This window comes from Tetranychus urticae, chromosome 1 (genome assembly GCF_039701765.1).
Source record: "Tetranychus urticae isolate SD_2017Ah chromosome 1, NJAU_TeUrti_SD_1.0, whole genome shotgun sequence".
NCBI lineage: Eukaryota > Metazoa > Arthropoda > Arachnida > Trombidiformes > Tetranychidae > Tetranychus > Tetranychus urticae.
In genome coordinates this window covers 12114227-12136934 of record NC_142958.1, presented here as the reverse complement: position 1 = coordinate 12136934, position 22708 = coordinate 12114227, and the positions used below count along the sequence as shown (strand labels likewise).

Below are 22708 nucleotides of genomic sequence, written 5' to 3'. Positions count from 1 at the left end.
TCATGTTGCAGTTTGCGGCGCAGAATGAAACTTCATTTGGGTACATAATGTTAGATGCTGATTTCATATCTGAAATTAGTTTGAATCTAAAATGGGGCAAAACTAGTCAATTATTGGAAAAACTGTATTAAGTGTAGTTTGGACTTTTTTAGTTCATCTTGTAGATGAACTAAATGCTGATTTTATACCTGAAATCAGATTAAACCTTAGAGGGCGCAAAATAAGCAAATTATTAGAATCACCTCGAAACGCAGGTTTTGCTGTTAAGCTTCCCTTGTTTAAATCTCTGCTCTTTATGAAATTTCAATTATATACATAATAAGCAATGATGGTCGTATATCCGAAATAATTTTTCGATTTTGTTAGCGCAAAATAAGTCTTAACTACACCTATACAGTTTTTCCAATGAATGACTAGTTTTGCCCCATTTTAGACTCAAGATTATTTCATATATAAAATTTGCATTGCTTATTATATACCCTGATGAATTTTCATCGTGCGCCGCGATCTACAAGATGAACTAAAAAAGTCCAAACTACACTTAATACAGTTTTTCCAATAATTGACTAGTTTTGCCCCATTTTAGATTCAAACTAATTTCAGATATGAAATCAGCATCTAATATTATGTACCCAAATGAAGTTTCATTCTGCGCCACAAACTGCAACATGAACTGTTAAAATCCAAAACACCCAAAATACAGTTTTTTCAAGAAATGATCAATTTTGCGCCCTTTAAAGTTCAAACTGATTTCAAATATGAAATCAACATCTAATATTATGTACCCAAATGAAGTTTCATTCTGCGCCGCAAACTGCAACATGAACTGTTAAGATCCAAAACACCCAAAATACAGTTTTTTCAAGAAATGATCAATTTTGCGCCCTTTAAAGTTCAAACTGATTTCAAATATGAAATCAACATCTAACATTATGTACCCAAATGAAGTTTCATTCTGCGCCGCAAACTGCAACATGAACTGTTAAAATCCAAAACACCCAAAATACAGTTTTTTCAAGAAATGATCAATTTTGCGCCCTCTAAGGTTCAAACTGATTTCAGATATGAAATCAGCATTGCTTATTACATACCCTGATGAAGTTTCATCGTGCGCCGCGATCTACAAGATGAACTAAAAATGTCCAAACTACGCCTAATACAGTTTTTCCAATAATTGACTAGTTTTGCGTACTTTTAGATTAAAAATAAGTTCATATATGGAATTAGCATTGCTTTTTTAGTATATAAACAATTTTTCATCATGAAATTCTGCTTTTTCCTCATCAAGTTTCATTATTTCTCTACCATGAATTTTCTTTGTTTTTTTCGTGAATATCTTACGAACGGTACCTCGGATCAAAAAATGGTTTAGATTTTTAAAATTAGCATAAAAAAATACATTAGATTAATTTATAAAAAATTGATTTGAGTTCAGGCAATTTTCCCTATTGAATTTGACATCCTCCTTGGTCACTCAATAAAGCCTTTTTGCAGTGGACAAAGCAAAATCTGAAAAATCTCCAGTAAATGATAATCGACTTCGTTATTTGCACAGTAAACTTCTGATAAATTAATCCCTGTAGATGAATTAGAAAAATAGGTTCAAATACCATCCAAAAAAGGTGTGAATGATGATTAACGATTAGAATTAGAAATGCAGTAAAATAGCTAACATTTAATGGCATATTGACACAAGAAGTAGCGGTAAACGTTAAGACTTGGTTAGAGATGATATAATTAGGAGATTGAAATTTCCACTGAAAGTTAGATTAATTGAGAACAAACCAGGAAGAGATTGTGAATAATAAAAGAGGAGGGTCACAATGGTGAAGAAATAAACATGTTAAATTATCAGAATTTCATTCCATCTGGTTAGTCAACTGCATATTGACGTGACTGTGACATAAACAGATATAAAAATCAGCCTAAATCGATAGTTTCCATAATTTGTATTTACCAAGGAGAAAGAGAGATGGAATAAAAATAAAATAGGTTATTGAGCTTTATCATTCTTAAAGATATTCCATCATGTAAAAAACAGAGAAAAAAAGACTTGATAAAAAGAGAAATAGACAGGCAAAAAGAAAGGATAGAAAATTTCGATAATGTCATAAAGGTTGAAATGAAGGGATGCAGATGAACAATAGAGTCTCAAAATTCCCGGTTGAATCTTTGAGTTGAATTTCCTGCATTTTACATCATTTTGTCATCCAATGAAGATACAAACGCCGCTTAACTGAAATAAGCTTGAGGTGAAACTCAAAGTGATTGACTAGTTCTCGATAAAAGACATTTCAACGTTTGATCTGATGTAAAACAAGAATGAAATGTATTCACAATGTGTGTAAATGTTTCAAATCACACTGAAAATACAAAGGAAAACTGGCAAAATCCAAACAGAAAAAAAGGAACCACTTCTCATTGAAACATTTATACTGGCAAAAAACTGATTCAGTGATGCAGATGAAAGGCAATCGTCATTATAACCACGTTTATTATTGATGATGAATAACCCCACCTAGTTAATCCAAGTTAATCGACAGCTTTTGAACAATTGCATGGTTGATGCAGCAAAGAGACATAACACAAACAGAATTGATGAGAAAGATTGTTACCAAGGGGTGTCAATAAGGCCAACTCTTACAGAAGATAAATTTGATTATTCTGTCCACCCAAGGTTGAATGAGAACAGCAAAAAAAACGTTCAAACACATGAAGATGAAATGGAGAAAATGAAACAAAAGAAAGGAAAATGGAGACACAGAAAAAAAAATTACTGAAAGTAAAGTGATAGGTTTAATGTTATAACAGTTGAAAAGCTCAACGGTTAAAAGTAATATCTTTCATCTTAAATCTTCTGTTATTGCAGACGATGAGTTTGAGTAATCAAACAGTCAAAGGATAGGAGGATGTATGGTTATGTTATGGTTAAGGAATACAAAGACAAAATTGATATGTAGACAACCAACAGACGATTTAGACATGTTTGGATGGTCAAGAAGCAATAATCAGAAACAATTCACATCATGGCAGTTTTGTTTGTCTACACTTGGCAAGATATAACATTTCATTTCTATTAATAAGTTGAAAATAGAAAGCAAAATTAAACAGAAAAAGAGTTGACCGAAAAAACAATGAGAATAAACGACTTAAACAATTCACACCTGATCTCATTTCAACTGTTAACCAATGAAATCTCTTCAAATTATGGCGTCACAAGAACATCAAGTTTAACGGAAAAATTATGTTAATGCAAAATGAAATGAATAATTCGTGTCAAAAATTAACCTTAAGTGTTAATTGAACCCTTTTTTCCGTCTCTGATCATTTTCTGTGACGCTTAATGCATCAAAGTTTCCCCTTGTGAAAGATAACCATTAAATCTTTGAGGTTAATTAGTGTTAACATCATTTTTTTACCCAAAAAGCTGTTTTGTTTGAACTTATTATACAACTCGTCTGGATTTATGCTGATACTGTTTAGTTGATGTTTAATTAATCAAGACAATATTCTTGATAATCACAGGATATAATTGGGTTCGTTCCTAATTCCGTTTAAGTCAATTGTCTCGTTTTTGTGTTTCTGTTTAACACTTTTTTACTAACATTTCTCTCTTTTTTTCTAGATTTTTTTCACAGCAAAAATTATCCATCGTTGCTTGTTCAGTAAAGATTTTTATCAACCGTGTTTGCAGATTTTCAATGTCTATTGTCACGCAATGGTCAGAAGATAATAAATTGCTTGTTGTTCAATATGAGTTTGAATCTCCAGTATTAATTATCCTTTCAATTTGTTAAACAGAAGATTGTTCATATCACTAAAGGACACTGAATCATCACTTTTTGCTTCATGACAAAAGTCCCTGTCTTTTCTCAACGTTTTAACTCACTAACAATATCAACATAGTGGAACCTCATCATTATAATCAGCTTTGTCTGATTTTTCTAAGGATTCTTTCCTTTATCTTTGTCTCCTGATTGCTGATAATGACAGTTTTATACATAAAGTCTAAAATGATCAATCCTCATTGAGGATGGATTCGCTTTCAACTCATCATCATTATCACTGCTGTTACCCTCTAACTTCTTCCTGTCACCCCATGGACCAAATGTGGAAAAAGGATTTCAATGGTTTATCATGCAAATGTCTCCTTTTGTTCCCAGAATTGACATGATATCAAGGTCGATGATCAGAACTACAGTTTACCATTTAACACAGGAGTCGACATGGAATCTCAAGAAAAGACCTAAACAATAAAAGATATAAGAACCTAAAAAGACCATGATCAAGTGAGAACAACAAAAATCTTTTTTTGTGTTACGGTGAACTTATCAAAATCTCTTCAACGTCCATTAACAATATTGCCAGAGATAAAAAGGGTTGTTGGTTACTGTTTAGGATCCATGGAGAAATGGAAGTAAAAAATCACCCAAAAAGTAGGATGGAAAGAAGAAGAAGAAAAAAATGAAGACAGACAACTGAAAAAAAAGGAAGATGAAAAAGTTCGTTTTTTTGTTTCCTGTTCATGTGCTGTGAGTTATATTGTTGTTGTTGGGATCATTTTTGCTGATGGTAAACTCTTGTATACAATTTACTTTTATGGTGATTAACCGTACAACAATGTATTTTCACCAACAAACAAACAACCAAGCAACAACATGAAAAGAGGAGCAATTTGATACTGATGTCTTTTTTTATACTTTTGGGTGAACATGAGTTCGGAGAAAAGCAAATCTCATGCCTATCAGTTTGTTCAAGTCAATCTTTCATAATCAAGTAACCAGTTTACGATCATTGTCCATTGGTAACAAAACAACATCATTTCATCATTTAATTTAATGGTTTTTTACTACCATCAACAGCCAGCACTCTTGGTTATTCAATGATTGTCAAAAAAAGGAAGAAGAAGAATGATCCTGAATACACATTTGTTATATAAATCTGATCAATCTAACCAGGTAAACAAAAGCATGACATCTACTTTTTAAGCAGCTATTATAAGCAACTCAATTATATTCTCTAATTACATAATGGCAACAATTTTCGTTTCAACACTGATCTTGGATTGGCATTTCTCAATTATTGATGATGCTTGAACAAACTCAATCAGTTATTCAACCAGCATGACAAAGATTGCAAGTTAAATTATTGGATTTGGAGGATACACCAAGGAAGAAAGATGCTGATAGGATATAATAGCTGGACATTTAGGAAAGCCATGCATTTAAATCTGATTAGTTGATGGAAGCAAATATTCAACTTTAGCCTTTAACAAGATGGTGAAGGAAGGAAAGTTGTAAGCAAAGAAAAATGACTCGTTATTAATTAATGATCAATCATGTGAAATTTGAGCTTTTACAGGAATATAAAAGTTCACAACTAAATATTGGAACAAGGCAAGAAAATGTCTCAACCAAAGGTGTAAATATTTTCATTCTCAACCTTTTTCCCCCTTAATTTATAAAGACAAGGTGAAGGAACGATATTTATATTTATATATTTATTTATGGGTTCCCGTTTCATGTCAAGTTGAGTAAATGAAATGCTAGGGGAGCAAAATCAGGTTAAGACCAAGAAAATCATGTACACACACATATACATAATAGTTGTATTATAATGTAATAGTGTTTGCTTTGCAAGTTTTACGTAACAAGTATTCAGTAAAGTAAAGAATGGATAAGCAAGATGATGAGGAAGAAAATTTGCACCGAAAATTTGATTCCTTAAGTAAGGTAGGGAAGAGGAAAGATTGGATAAAAATTGGATTCTCTTTTAAAAAAAGTCATGTTGAAGGAATTTTCTTATTTTACCTTTTTACCATTGTGATGTATTAAAAGCAGGATCAATGTAAAGGTTGAACATGAATGTAGTTAGATTGATGGTCTCAATGAAAGGTTGATTGAATGAACGATTGTAAATCTAAACCTAATATCTAACAATGATTAAGAGGGTTCTCTTTATCATCATCTTAAGCTTCACTGACTGAATATTCAATCAATAATATTGTTACTTGCATTGAATGTTTATGAGCTAGAAGTACATAAAAAAGCTAACAATAATAACCATTATGATATAAATATTAATGCAAAGTATAAACAATTTAAACAAAGTTATCAACTTTCGCTTGAATTGACAATGAAAAAGGAGTTGAATGAAAGTAAAATGAATCAAAAATACAATCCTCATTCATTCAGGCTAATTAAACATTAAGAATCGAGAAATCTCGAGAAGTAAATAAAGAAAGATTAAATGAGTGAAATATTAATGATCATCTTAATTAACCTGGTAAACCAACAGAAATTTCAAGACTATTTTCCTATTGCAAATTTCAATCTATTGATCCGGTGTACAAGATTTTTGACAGATTCAGGACAAACAATCAATGTTTCAGTGTAAGAATAGACTATTTCCCAATATATAATTAGTTTTGTCACGTAAATAATTTTCATTATCATAACAATATTTTTTCTTTGTATTCAATAACAATCTGAAATTTCATTTGAATCAAATTTCCATCTAACGTTTTCGTTTGTTTTGTTTTACAGATAAATGCAAGATTCAAAATGTATTCAGGAAAAAAATACCAACTTGGAAAAGATGTAAGGATAGAATCAAGGAAAAATAGGAAACCAATGTAATGCAATAAGTTGAAAGTGGAAACTGAAAATTCAACTAACAATATCATCTGAAGACAACATGATTTATCTACTTTCTTGAAGCTTAATTTTAAAACGGAAGTTATTTGCTCTACTTTTTGGACTTACACTTTGTTGCCAACATTTTGAATGTCACAAAGAACCATCATGAACACCATCAACATCACCATTAAACTGGTAATGTCAACAATCACAATGTTACCATCATTTGTTTTCCATTTGGTTTCCAAGAAAATTACTTGAACAAATTTTCGTCAACCCAAATGTTAAGGTAACCCAAGACACAAGGACAGCAAAAGGTTAATATCTAAACCCCAAAATAATGTATTTATTAATAATCTGCTAATAATTGACCTTTTCTTGTTCATCTTTCCTAGGTAGCCATAACGTTGGAAAAGCAACTTGCAGAAGGAAAGGAGAAAAATGTAAACAAAGTTATTCAAAGTTATCCAATAAAAGCACAACGGTCAATTAGACTCAAGGGATTTTCCCTCCCAGGCTCAATTACAAAGGGTATTATTTGTATATTAAAAAGCCGAGGAAAGACCAGGAAAAGATGCTGAGAAGAAAAGAAGAAGAAGAAGATGGAGAAGAAAAGGATATCCATCAAATAAATATCCGGAATAAAGATGATAACCAAAAATGGACAAGTATCATGTTCATCAACTTCATCAACATCATCCTTCATCTTCATCTTTTCAACGATTTCCTCTTTTTTTTGCTGCTTTTCATTTTTTTTTCTTCCTTCTCTCCTCGTTTTGCTTTGCTTGCTTGCTTTGCTTACTTGCTGTTGATCAGTTTTATTGATAAAACCTTCATTGTTTACTCTAAATTCAAAACTCTATTTACTTGTGATTACAGCAATCATATTGATTAGCCTTTGATCATTGATTGAACTCTTTTCTTTTTACGGCTGGTCATCACCATGTTAACTCAACATCATCCTCGTCATATTGAATAGTTTATTTGATTGGCAATCTATTCTGATCAAGCAAACAAACAAAACAAGGAAACTGATAAACAAAATGGGAATAACAATAACTTCAGTTGAAACAGCTTTCCACTCCATTTAATTTATTGATTAGGATTACTTTACGATTTGTGTTTGGAATCAACAATATTCTGTCTCGATTTTAATCAGAAATAGCAGGAATAGAGAGAAGAGAAGAAATATTTCCCTCTATTATTGTCAGTATTATTAACTCTATTATAATGTTCATGATAACGATGATTATTATTATTAAATTAATAGTTGAGGATGCTTGGAACTGACAAATGTTTGAAGAAGGCAGAAAAAAAAGAGAAAAATGAATCAACTATTTGAAGTTCACGATTAATATTATAATCATAATAATAATAATAATACTGGTAATAAGAGGATAATAATGTATTGTTATCGTTATCATATTAGTGTTTAAACAAACTCAATAGATTATTATATGAATAACTTTTCATATCAAAAAAAAAGTATAATAGAACGTTTCATTTTAGATTTTCAAATTTTGTCTGAAACAAAATGTTATAAAATATTCCAGTTAACATTTACATTGATAAAGGTTATTATCAAAATCAGTAAACCGAATTGATAATTACCTTTTCATCGTAATCAGTTTGTTAATGATCAATCCTTGGTTTGAAAATAACATTGAAAAGACATTTTCAAATTCAAAAGGATTCACATTCATTTCTTAATGGTTTATCAGCTGAAACAATATTTTCATCATTACATTGACAATGAAAAAAAAATCAATTATATTTTCTGGTTCTTTTTTTCAGACATTTTCCGATATTTTGGCGATACAATGGTGAGAGTTGATGAAAAACTGATATTTCAATCAAATGGATGGTAATTTTAAGTGGTAATGATGGTTAAAACAAAAGCTGGTTAACAAATTGTTGATGACGATTGAAACCTGTCACGCAATATGCTGGTTAATAATGATATTTGGTTATCGTTATCATCATAATGATCATCATTTAGAAGTCCCAGTTTTTTCATCAAAATAACGATTGTTCAAAGACTCATTGGGACAAAGTTTACAATTACAAGACAAGACCAAAAATGTGTATTCCCAACAATTGATCATCATCATCATCATCTTTATCATCGTGCCATTTCATTCAATCTATTTTCCCTGTAATCATCCATCTCGATCGATCATTCTGATGATTTGTTTATATCAGTTGAAATGGACAGTCAATAAATCATGATCATTTCTAGATGAATATTTGAAAGCGAGAAACACAAGCAAAAACAATGTTGGACATTTACATTCATTGGGTGTGAAACCTAATTTGGTAAATCCTGATTACAATCATCATGAAACCAGTTTTTTTGATGACAACTGCTTATAGTTTATTGCTGTGGACGTTATTTGGGTTCAACCTTTACCCATCTCTATAGTGGACTGTAATTGAAAATCAACATCACCAGCAATCCATTTACTGTACTTTTTATTGCATCCAAATCAATGGCTGATCATTGACTATTGACAATTACCAAAGACTATTTACAGAATCAACTCTAGTAATTGTTGCACATGGTAACGAGCAATTTATAGTTGGAAAAAGAAATCAGTTTGACCAGCTCTTAATGTCCAAATCAAAGGTTGCTTCAATGTAAATGTCCAATGTCAGCTAATGTTAAACTTACCATCATTATCAGCCAATCCGATTTGTAAATCACTCCTTTGCTTAATCAGTAAATGGTTGTTACTTTAAGAGCAACATTTTACCCTTTTAAATGCCTTAATTTGTCAATGGATAATTATTTTTAATCCAACCGGGTTAATGCCATTAACAGTAGGCCTAAAAATTGATTGCTTTAAAAGTCAAGTGACTGTTTTAAATAATCAACTTGATTTCTGGCAATCATGGAATGGCTCAATCAACAACAATGAAACTTGCCTTTTACCATTAACCATATTTGATTAGCATGAAAAAAAATATCATTAAATAAAGAGAGGAAAAATGAAGAGTTGAAGACAATCAATCTTGAAAAGTTAAAGTGATGCTGATAAATGTTGATAAATATTGTTCAAGTTACTCCATGAAATGAACCGCTTCCAACAGTTTTATTAAGTGATAAAGATAAGCATTAAGATGATGATTATGATGATGATGATAGGAAGGCGTAAATATTGTTTATTTTGATGACAATAATAGCAATTGTAAGTAAGAATCCATTAAATTTAAAGGAAAAGGATAAAAAAAGGCAAAACAAAAATTCATCTTCAAGAAAATATTGAGCAAAAAGTAAGTTCATTTCTTATATACAATATTATCAGTTCAATATACAAACAAATACCATGTTATTATTATTATATTTGCTATTATTATATTAATGTTGATATCGTGATAGTTGAAAGTATAATATCATTATTATCAATCAGAGTTAAATATTATCGAGACTTTTTCACTCCATTGATGTACTTTTTGGTAACACCTTGGATTGAAAATTATCAATGAATCCAAGTTAATCATATTAACTTGTCAAATCCATTATTTTCATTATTCTTCATCATTATCATTGTAATCATCATCATTTTGTTCAACACACCAAGTTGCTGATTGTTTTTTGATTAGTTAACAAGTTAACAAAATAAATTGCACTGATTTACATCAAAAGGGATTCCTTTTTATCAAAATACAGACTTTTCTCGTAATAATTGCCAACATTAACTAACACTTTTGGGTCAACAATTTAGATTTCAATCAAATACTCAATTTTGATTGTTTATTAGTGCGTCAAATGTAATTTATTGATTTATTCGCGATTTTTTGGGTAATTCAAGTGGCATTTGAATGTGGCGCCCATTAAATGCATTGTCATCGTTAGTGACTGGGAAGGTTGACCTTTTGTTTTGATTCAGTTCACTTATGGTTAATACTTTTTTAATTGGCCACATAGTTAAAGATGTTTAATTTTAATCAGTGAATAGAAAGGTTTAATCCTTTAACTGAAGGTTACTAATCCTTTACAATTAAAAGTTAAATCATGTAATCATTTTCAATTTTCCAGTTTCTAAACTTCAACATGAACTCATCTCTGTATCACCAACAACCAGCTTACTTAATCTCAGCCATTGACTTTGTATTTTAATTGTTTTTTTTTCAATCGTTGTGTCTTTTAAAATTGTTTGATTGTCAATTTAATACAGCGATGAGTTTCACCATTGTAAGCATTATTTTATTTTCAATTTTGTAAACATTTTCTTGTCTGCTGTCTTTTGGATGTTCATTGTTTCATTGAATGGATTATTTAGCGACAAATTTTTGTATTAATCAATGGTTTTATTAATAGTTGCGATCAATAATTGGTATCAGTGGTCGTTTGGTTATCCTCGTGGATAAGGCTTTTCAAATATTAAGATCATCAGTGTGAAAAGGGAAAGTGTCTTTACCAGTGAAAACATATTTACCGGTTATTATCAATGGATATAATGATTGGAATGGTATCAATTGAACTCTGGGATCGCCTTTTTCTAATAATCATGTTCATATTCAGGGTCAATCTAGTGCATTTTAGCAATATTAAATATAGCCTGATGGAACCAAAACAGGGACGGAAAAAAAGATCAACCTGAACCAATAAAACCAATCATTATAAAGGTAAAGAAGGAAGGAAAAAGAAGAAGAATGAAAATTGGAAGAAAAGGTTCTTCTATTATTGCTTCTTACTTACCAATTGTCAGTAGTGAATCCCAAATATGTATTATTATCATCAAGATGATGATGGCATGAAAACAGCATAGTAGTTAAGGTGTCTTTGTGGGTCAATCAATAAATCAACTTGACTCGGTTAAGAGTCCCAAACCCAAATTGACTATAATCATTTAAAATATTACTAAAATGGTTGCCCAAAACGTAAAGACTATTTACTAATTTCAACAGTTAACGCAACCCTTTGGATTGATTATTTACCAATAAAAAGTCAGACACAACAATCATGACAAAAGGACAATTTAACAACCAGATTGAACACTAATACCCAATTCATTGATAACCTGCGACCTCAACCATTTAATCCAGAAAGCAAACAATCAACACACTGGTCAAAATTGTGAATCTTTGGAGTAAAGTTGTAACTTTGTTACACGAAGTTACCTGCTAATTGTGGTTCAACTAATTTACACATTAACCATTTTCTTGGGTCAATATTAATATTGAAGGTTGACCATTAAATATACTGGCGAGTGCAAATATGAATTTTAGTTTATTTTTTGCACTTTCAATGATATTATGTTATATATTTGATTATTATTACAGTGTAAAAACAAATGGAAGCCTTGACTGGTATAAATAACTGTAAATTATGATGATGATTGTATGATGAGGTTACACAGTTTTTGTTCAAATAAACGTTTGAATGCAATTTTAAGTTTTATACACCAAAAAGCTAGCTCAAGTTTAACGATATAAAATAACATATAATAATAATAATGATAATAGAAGTAAAATAAAGAGTAAAAATAAAATAAAAACTAATAATAATCATAATATAACGTTTATCATGTCTGAATAATGTATATTTATATGGATGCGTTTTTATTTCACTCTATCAACCTTTTTTTTCTGTTCATCTTCATGCTGTCTCTTTTAATGAATTTGAAATTATCATTTTAACCAACATTTCAAGGCTTAATTCAAGTGCTTCTTTAAGTAATATTATTAATAATCATTGTGATGACTCTCACTATGGTAATGATTACGATGGTGATAATAAGAATGATGAAAGGATGAACAAAATTATAATTGATAAAGCAAAACAGTTGCTTTGTTGGCATTCATTTTTCATTCCCTGTTTTGCCACTAAATTTTCATCATTAACTAAACCAGAATGTAACTAACAATTAAAATTATCTTCAATTGTCAGCTTTCAAAGTTAATTATTTAAGTTGATTCCGGTCAAATTTCAACATTTTTCATTATCTTGTCGTTAATTGTCCAACTAGATGAAACTGATTCAATTAGCAGAGACAAAAGATTGGTTACATGGAGCAAATTATAACTTCATTTTGTCATGTTAATTCAATTTGCTAAATGCAAAGTCTGCTTGAAAAAAATTGAAATTTGGTAAAAATTATTGGATAACATTCCTTTGTAATCTAATTGACTTTATAATTAAGAGCAAGATTGATATCTCTTGTCTAATAAAGTCAATTTATCCCTGTTGTTATTGCTTCAATTCAATGGCGGTTATGGTTCTATTTTCCTCTTCTTTTTATCGAGTCTGGAATCAGATTAATCTTGCCATTTAAGTCGATTTTGCAGCCGGACAATGATTGATTTAGTTGCTTGGAGTTTTTTTCAATTTTGTTTTACAGAATGGGTCTCTATAAAAAATTGATAATTCACAATTTTGCAAGATAAATGGTTCATTTGGTTGTTGTTAGTTACATGTGAAAAATTGTGATTGATTGAAAAACTTTGCTCAACCCAGAGATTAAATGTCATAAATATGATGTTGGTGATATCAATGGCGGTGACGAAGTTTGGTTTCACTCACAATTGTCAGTATTAATAAGTAATATAAACAATAATATGATGGTGATAAAAATAACAATAAAAATAACGAAAAGTTGAGAAGTAATTTAGTTTACAGTCCGGTGAATTGTGATTTAGTCTGAGTTATTTACAGTGAACAGAAGAACACAAGAGTTATGAACAAGCTAAAAAAGTAGGAGAAAATTCTGGTAACAGTAAAACCTCTTTCTCCTCACTTCTTGGAAGGACAGTTTTTACGTGAAAGAATAAGTGACATGATGGAGCAGAATTTACAATTATCATGAGAATTAGAAGGAACAGAAAGGGAAAAGAGTTGGAGAAATGCAGAAAACACAAAAACCAAGAAACAAAAGATTCTTAGGTTAACCGTTAAAATAAGCAGATAGAGAAGTCACATGATGTTAATGTCATAGCAACCAAGAAAAACCAATTCAAAAATTAACCAGTTTTTATTTTTTTAAGACAAATCATGAATTGTTAAAACCAGAAATCTTTTTAATCTTGATTTTTGATATCTTTTTTTTCTGTGTTTAAAAGGTTTACCCTGCGAATTATTCAATGAAGATCATCAACGTCATCTGTTAATTAAAAGGTTATTCTGTTTGTTCTCCTTCTATTTACTTTGACTTAGATACTGGCGATTGGATCATTTTTTATTTTGTTTGCTTTTAAATGGATACTTATTAACTATTTCACCAGCTATTTGTATTCCTCGTTAATCTGCCTACTCTCCCATTGATTAATGGCCTTTAATGTCTCAAAGTTAATTGTGGTCATCATCTCCAACTTTTCCTTTCCATGGTTCACCACTTTAGTCTTTAATTCTGTTAATCTTTGCTGACCTTTGACTGGTAAAAGATGGAACGTTTTGTAAATTGTTAATCATTATTGCAATTCAATGGATAAATTTCTCATTTCAAGCTATCCAAAACAAAATGACAAAGTAACAATCACTTGAAAAGAACTATCATTGCAATGTGAATTTTATTCGATGGCATTGGCTTCAGTATTTCAAATGTTTGGGTTAAAATGTAATTTGCTGTTGACTCGATGACGTTAAAGTTTCAATTTGGCGATTGAATTCCAGAGCTGCTTTACTTTTCTTGTTACAATTACTATTTACAAAACATTGTCATTATGAGAGTAACATGAATAACATGTAATAACCAGAATGTCATCCATCCATATAAACTGAATCCAATGGACAAAATTGATTGACTTAACGTTTCTCGAGTTTCACCCGACAACACAATGCACATTCTTTGGATAATTACATTGGCAGAGAGATAATCACCATCGAGATAATTATTTCCATGATAATAACCCTTGTAAACCAATATCTTCATTGTCTTCAATTCATCTCAATTATACTTTAGATCAATAATCAAAACTAGCCATTCATAGTTGACTGAATGTTTCTACAGATGGGATTAACATTGTTTGAACATTGTCCAACTCAAAGTGCTTTCCAATGTCCACCATTCAATTTATTCACAGATCAACCTAGCAATATAAATAATCATTGATTATTCGGAAAATGGAACAGATAATGTTTATTCCTTAGATTATCGCAACTTGATTCTCTCTATTTACCCTGAAGATGGTTCAACTACACAACACACATCATCTGGATATTTCATCGAAACATCCCGTTACAATAATCAATGAACAGTGAAAATAAAAGTTCATATCTTAATGAATAATCCTTTTCACCAACATCACAATATATTTCTTCCCTATCATTTTCATCTTATTCATCATCATCTATCCCTTTTTTACTCTTTCTTATATTCCATCAATCATTAATCAACAATCATCATTCAATCAACCATTAACATTATGTTAACAACAATTGTGTTCAATGTTCAAATCTCTTTCTTCAAAATCACCGCAAAACTATAAAAAAAAGATTGATAAAAACATATTAATGTGATCCTTTGATTGTGAAAAAAACCTTTTATAATCATTATTTCCTAAATTGTTAGGAATAGGCTAAATCAATCATAACAATCCATTGAAAGACCAAACAAAAGTCAAAAAATGCACCATCAGTTTGATTCTTTTCAATTATCAACAATAATAAAAATCGTTAATCAACTTTAATAGTCATGCTTGGTGCTAATAAAAAGCTGCAATAAGGACAAGATTAACCAAAAAAATCAACTGATTGTGAACCTTGGATTAAGGCTTGCAGGTTAAATATCGATTTCAATCCCAGTCAACATTTGGTGAAGCATAAAATGAACCCAAAAAAAGGCTAAATTGGAAAAGTTGAAATTTTTGATTCATTTGACAATCAAGAGAAAAAAAATCAACTGTAATTGTGATATTTATCAAGAAAAGGTTGAAAAGCCTGGAGCAAAGACTTTTGGTAAATTTTAATTCATGGTTCATGATGATTTATGAATCGAAGGGAAAAAGCAAAGGTTGAAACAAAATTGAGTTTCATTGATTTCACTATTTGATTGTAAGTTTCGTTTTGAAACATAATGATGCTATTTGATGGCGTTCAAATCATTTATATTATCACAATAACAATTGAAACTTGTTCATGATTGTTATTATTGATTCCTACTTTTGCAAATAAAACAAAATTTTGCTTCATTCAATTCAACCCAAAAATGCAATTTTTGTTTCATCCATTCCATGAGATTCCCTCTTCATTTCCTAACATTGTAAACTAAATCAAATGAATTTCAAATGATGATCCATCAGCATTGTTTAATCAATCAAAAAGGATTAAAAAAAAATTCCTCATTTCTGCTCAATTCAATGAATCAAATTGAAATATCATTCGAATGCAGAAAAATTTCATTCCAATGATTTTGTTGAACTGATTAAAATAATGTAAAGTTCAAAGTGAATTTGAAATTATTTGATAAATAAATTGTTAGACAATTTTCACTGTTAATTTAATAACAATTTCCAGTCAATATTGTAAGACCTTTACAGCAATTTAGAAGATCATAAGAAAATCGATTAACTGAAAATCAATAAATTAATTCTGATGGAAGCAATCAAATTATAATAACGTTCTGGTAATACAATGTAATACAAAAGTCTAAATGGATTGAAAGGAAATTTCATTAACATCAAGTTAACGTATTTTTAATCACAAAAGAGATGCAATTCAATAGCTATAATTTGATGATCATAATTTTTATTAAAATGGCCTTAAGCATTCAAATTAATCTCAATTTTAAATTGTTTAATAGTTGAAGAGATTCTAGTTGACTGACTATTAAAAGGATTGACACAATTTAAACACTTTTCATATTGAATTTTTTATCCCAAAAAAATTGAAGTAACAAATTGTGATTATGATCAACATTGTTTAGTTGATTGTAACAATTGGAGGTGAATATATGACAATATTAAAATGCAAATTTCATGATGGAATGAAATTATGATGGAATCTAATGTTTTTCAAAAAATCTCAACATTTACATTTAGATCTCAATGAGATTGTTCATTTGTTCAATTGAATGGAAAATAATTGTTACTCGAAACCTTAATTGCAATTGATTACACTTGCTAGGTTTGCTTTCAATGAAAGTCAATTGTAAGCAATGAATCACAACAAGCTTTGATTGTTAACTTTAATTGTGAAAATCAATGGAAAGAAAAGATTGTTAAAAATAGAAGAGATTTTCAAAAATTTGTTTCATTTTTCCTCTCAAACTGATTACAAGAAAACCTAAGTTACAATTAAGTCTATTTTTGATCTTTATTTAAATCATTGTTGGCTTAATTTTATAAAATGTCAGCTTTTGATTGATTAAATTGAAAATTTTAATCACATTTAGGTTTAGTTTCATCGCTTCTTTTGCATCAATTTTCATCAATCATATTGAATCGAAAATGATGATTCTGATAAATAAATCAATCGTTGAAATAATGTGAAAACAATTTTGTATTAGTTGAATTGATTAAATGAAACAATCTATTTTATTCTCGTTTCTTGTTTCCATTTTGATTCTGCCCATTCTAACCTTGCTTCTTTCATTCCAGGTAAATGTTGAGATATAAATTGAATAAGATTCTGGTTGATCCAGAAAGAGATTCAGAATTGATTGTTGGAGTAAAAAATTTTTTGCAAGAAGAAAAAAATATTTCCAAAAACTGTGAAAAACAAGAACATTTTTTATGCAGATTTACTCAAGAGACTATTCAATCTTGAAAGGTTTACATGTAAAACATGGAGATGGAGAAAAAAAGAAGAGAATTAAGAAGAAAAAAGGAAAAAATATATTCTATTATTCAGTTAATTTCAACTTTTGAAATTGATTATTTTTCATCAATATTGACATGAATTGAAAGGGAAAACAAAATAAAACAATAAAATTAAATAAACTTGAAAAATTCATTGTTGAAGCGATTGTTGAAAATGAAAAGTTGATTGTCAAAGTTGCCTGTTATTACCTGACGATGAACAATTGACTGAATGGAGGAATGAACAAAAATTTATGAAATGACAATGAATTTATATTCAGAGGGAGAAAAATCTCTATTAAGTTAGCAATGAAAAGGAATCTGATTTCACGAAGGAAATAGTTTTCTTTTTGTTCAAATGTTGGAAATCATTTAAAACCATTTGATAGGTTTGCCTGTTGGAACACAAAGTTCAAGGATCATCATGATTCAGATGGTTGATGAAAAAAAAGAGTGATGAGTTTAAAGAATGAGTTACAAACTAGGAAAAAGAACCACAAATGTGACTTTTTTCAACATTTTGTTCAGCTTTTTGGATCCAATGGAATGATTGATAAAATAAAAATGGTAAAGAAAAGTTGACCAAAAATAAGTTGATAACAAAAGTTTCAACTGAATTCTGATTAACCCGAGATTCGAGTGGTTTTTCATGCTTTCTCATCACACTTTGTAACCTTTTTCAGTGACCATTAAAATTATAATTAATCTAATTGTTGATCAAAAGATACTTTGTTCAGAAATAAATCATTTCAAGGAACCAAGAAAAGCTTGACTCTTGACTTTGTATTGGAAATGTAATTTTAATTGAAAAGATTTGCTCTGATCTTACATTAGACAAATTGTCATGAAAATTTTATTGAAATGTTTTCTTGAAAAATGAATGTTATTAAATCATGATTCGATGAGTGCTTTGAAACTTTAGATTTATTTATGTGATAAGTGATGTGAATTTAGTTGAAGATCAGGTTGAATCAAAATTTTGTGTAAAAGGAGCCAAAAAGCGTCAAATCTTGTATTCCCTTGACTTGTATCATGAATTGTGTTGAAAAACAACAAATGTTATACAGAATTTTATTGTCTATTTTTTGCTTTTCACTCCCAGGTGACTCACAATTGAAGCTTGCAAGGCTTGTAGTGAGGTTCATGGTTGTCATTGATGATAGCAATAACAATTTAAACATTCAAAGGGAAAGTTGAAAATTATCAAGAGTAAAATATCTTGAGGAAAAGAAAATTCAAACTCCATTTGATTGGGAAGGATTCAGAGATTTGTCAGGAAGAAAACAATTTCAATTGAGTTGAAAGGTTTATCAAGGTGATTAACAGAGCAAGCTTTTGGCAACCAATTTGATTAAAATTGAAATTTATCATGAACAAATTAAACTGTAATCACAATAAACAGAGAAGAAAAGGAAGAGAAAAAAAAGTTATCGTTAAACCAACATTTCAAGATTAACGAGAAAGTTGCATTTGCATTTGAAGCGTGATTCCAACTGAATTAACTGAATTAAAGTTTGTCTTGATTCAACATCATTGAACTGGAAACAATTTTATTCCCAATAATTTGTGAAATATGAATTGATAGTGTAAACATGAATGATAACAATGCAAGTTTAACAGAAGAAATAGAAGAAGAAATGTTCACTTGAAACTGAGGCCAAGATAAACTGTATACTTGATTATCATGTTGATCATTATTCAGAGTATTCTTACTGTTGAACCGTCATCTATTGATTATCAGTCTCCCAGGGAACGTTATCAATATCATGAAGAAATAATGGGTTAGAAGTTTGCTTTCAGTCTAAACTGTCATCGTTAAAGGAGTTGAAGGTTAGACTAACTATTGTGATCAATGATGATGATGACGGAAGATGAGGAAGGCAACTTTTCAACAGATAATCTGTGACCATAAAGGGAGGATGGTCAAGTGATGAAAGTGACTGGGAGTGAAAAGTAAACCTTGGGAGGGAAAAGGAGAGAAGCAATGAAATATATCCTATCATGGTTATAAATGTTAACTCATCTGGGATGACGGATGGCTTCTCATCTTGATTATAAATCTTTTACTTGATCCAACAATTTTATTCTTCTTCGTCATCTTTTCTCAACTCTTCTCAACTCTTCTCATCACCATCATCATTCATCCTTCAATCCGCCAATCCGTCAATAATCTAATAGACAGAATCTGAGTCTATTCATTTTCCTTTTAACTTTGCCTTTTTGTAGTTCATTTAAATGTATAATGAATCTGTAAAGTTGAACACATAAACAGCTTTTCTGATGGACATTTCATATTAAAGATTGCATTGATTTAATGGATTCGTTGAGGATAAATGGCTGGCTGTTTAAGCACTTTTACAGCTAATGTTCATTTAATAATTTAGTTGCCATTGACTGACAATTAATCAAATCACTGTTATTAATACTTTATTTGTTGGTAACCATTTAACTAGCAATCATGTTTCTATTTATGTAAATCAATCAACAGTTAAACAATGTTACACTTGGTTCATTGTTGCCGATGGTTTGACTTTAAATGAAAAGTTGAGGTTGTGATGAGAATGGATGCATTTCATTGAATATTTTCATCATTAATTTAATTATTTAACTTGATAATTAATTATAAATTAATGAACGTCATTAGATGGAATCTTTTTTTCCAGTAATTACTCCAACTTGCAAGGTTTTCGTTCAAAAATGAACAGTTAATTAATGATAATTTTATATCAACTTGCAGTTGAATATTAATCAATATTGAAAAAGAGTGAAAATTAAGAATCAAAATTGAAAGTTGAATATGGTTAAACTGTGTATTGATTAGTGAAAAGTCTGTGAAAATTGATAAATTATTACAATCTAATTGAATGTTGTGTGAATGAAACGGCTTCTGGTAACTGAAAAAGGTTGAAATTACCAGAAATGGAATGATATTGAAAGAAAATTTCAAGATTTTCCTGGTTTTGGGTTTAATCATTTACTGGTTACACTTAATCATTGTTAAGAAGAGCAAAGTAAACTGAAAAATAGCAGAAAAAGTATTTATAATGATCAGAGAGTGAAAAGGTAATTTTATTAATGAAATGTTGAGAAGTAAAATCAATATTTTCAATATTGAAGTAACAAAAAGGTTAAGATGGAGTTATTAAAAAAAAGTCGAGATGAAGTTAACAGTTATGTTTCAATCAATTCAAACAGTAGCTTGTTTTCAGGTCGAGTTATTGATTTGCATGGAGTTCAATTTTTCACCGTCAAAATGGCAAGGAAACATTTACAAAATGTGTCTTTCAAATATGTTTATTCATATGGGAAGAGGAGACATATTGAAATGCAAAATGATCATCTGTTTATCATTTCATTTCCTTAAATGAACACCAAAGGTAATAATCACCTTTTTTAGACATTATTCATATTTTTCAAGACACAAGACTGAACCAAGCTAAAATAAGATGAACATTGAAGATGAAAGTCAAATGGTTTTATAACAGTTTCAGTGATTATTGAGGGTGGATCTGGTTCAAGTGGGTGGGTAAAGAGGAAGAAGGATGTTTGGGGTGAAAATTGGTGAAGATCAACTAAAGATGTAAAGATCAAGATGTCTGATGACCTGGAGGAAGACTGATCATCATCATCATCAATTCGCCATATTAGTATTTGAAATGTTTCCATACATATCATTTCACTTGAGAAGGAAGAGCAAATAAGTGAAAAAAAAGACAAAAGCTTCATCTTCGTCTTCTTCCTCTCAAGTAATGATGAGAGTGATGATGGTTTTTCCTGGTAAAACAAAAGCATGAGCATCAGGGTGAGAATGAGGATAAAGAATCATCATCTTGGCAAATGTACAGAAACAAAATTTCAAGATGAACATGATCGTTAATACATATTTTCAAAGTGAAAAATATTGTTTTTATTTGCTTTGTTTTAACAAAAATATCAACATCCGAATCTTTATTTAACCCAGTCAGGCGAAAAAAGCATTTCAATTTTGACCTTTTTTTCGCATTTCTAATCATTCATCGATTGTAGCCTCTTCATGATTACAATCTTGATTATCATTATTAACTTTGGGTTTAACTGGGAAAATATTATTTTCAAAGTGATTTATTTTGGGTAACATTTTGCTCTTCATTTATTCCAACACTTGAACCTAATAATAGTCCAATCATATTGATTGTAATACATTGTAAGTGTATTTTTAGTCTAACCATTTGACAATTGCTTTCCAAATTTGTATCATTAATTGTTGACTTACTTTTACAATTCAATTCAATGTTGAGAGATTTTCATTTTTTTTCGAGTAAAAACCAAAAGGCCTTTTCTGTTCAACTTTGCGGACTCTTTTCAATCTTAAATTTAATCACTGGATTCAACTGGTAATTTCAATCGATAATGTTGATTACTTTTCAATGAATCAATTATAATAGACGGACAAAGAATAGATAAAATGGGAAACATTTTGTTCAGTTCATTTTATGTTTATTAATAATATATCCAATGATCAATATATTAGGAAACTCATTTTCCTCACAATTTAAGGTCAAACTTTACAATCAATAAATTAATGGAAACAAGTTGAACAGTTGATGAGAATGAAAAAAAAGCCTTGTAATTATTGGTCTTGCAAGATCTTAATTTATTACGATTTATTAATAAATTCATCATTAGCCTTCAATTGTTATTCAATGTTTCAAATTGATGGTTGGACTCAATTCAAATGGCAGAGACATGTTGATCAGCAATCATAATTAGTTGAACATTGAACATGTGAATCAAGTTGAATTCAATGTTGATTAGGCAAGGAGAAATGGCTATTCAAGTTGCCTTCATTCATCTAAATAATTGTCTACTTAATCATCATGATTAAACCATTTGTTTGCTCTAAAATCAATCAACATGATACAAAGTATTTAGTTTATCAATTGAATTAAATGGCAAATTGACAAATCTATAGATGCTAATGGTATAAATAATGAAGTATTTTTTGTTGTTTTCTTTGTTAACTTTTTTTACTCTTCCTTCAAGATGAATTGGAGTGAAGATTTTAGTTTGCAGATGAAAGAAGATGAGAGATGAAAAGATTGAAAAGCTTGGTAACAATATGATTGAATGATTATCAGAAACTGAATTCAATTGAAAACAATTTACTCTTTATGTGAATATATTTCGCCTTTCACTTGAAATTACTTTCCAATGAAATTGAATGCAATTTTTCTGGTTAAAAGCCAACAAAGTCACAAGAAAGTTAGTCTTCATCATTGATTCATTTCATCGCTATTTCATTAACAATCGACAAATTGTTAACAAATAACCAAACAGTCATTTGAATAAGTACA

At 29.7% G+C, this 22708-nt stretch overlaps 1 protein-coding gene and 2 long non-coding RNA genes across 6 annotated transcripts in view; 2 read left to right on the top strand and 1 right to left on the bottom strand.

Annotated features, from left to right (window-relative positions):
- The window catches only part of LOC107361166 (uncharacterized), a 34660-nt gene that overhangs the window by 9794 nt on the left and 2158 nt on the right, over nt 1-22708 (bottom strand). The window contains exon 1 of one of the 2 annotated variants that reach the window (XM_025160627.2): nt 2519-3157. The exons of the other annotated variant lie outside the window; for it this stretch is intronic. The gene's annotated coding sequence lies outside the window, so the exon portion shown is untranslated. Of the gene's footprint in view, nt 1-2518; nt 3158-22708 lie in introns of those variants that run through there. 2 annotated transcript variants of the gene reach the window in all.
- LOC149094596 (uncharacterized) lies at nt 3394-4955 on the top strand. Its single transcript, XR_016197910.1, has 3 exons — nt 3394-3536; nt 3626-4289; nt 4369-4955. It is a non-coding gene; the product is annotated as an uncharacterized LOC149094596 (long non-coding RNA).
- On the top strand, nt 5032-9400 carry LOC107361167 (uncharacterized). Of its 3 annotated transcripts, none has more exons than XR_016197908.1 (4): nt 5032-5419; nt 6546-6955; nt 7034-7169; nt 8433-9400. It is a non-coding gene; the product is annotated as an uncharacterized LOC107361167 (long non-coding RNA). The 3 variants fall into 3 exon arrangements; XR_016197909.1 differs by having other exon boundaries at nt 5032-5471; XR_016197907.1 differs by having other exon boundaries at nt 5032-5528.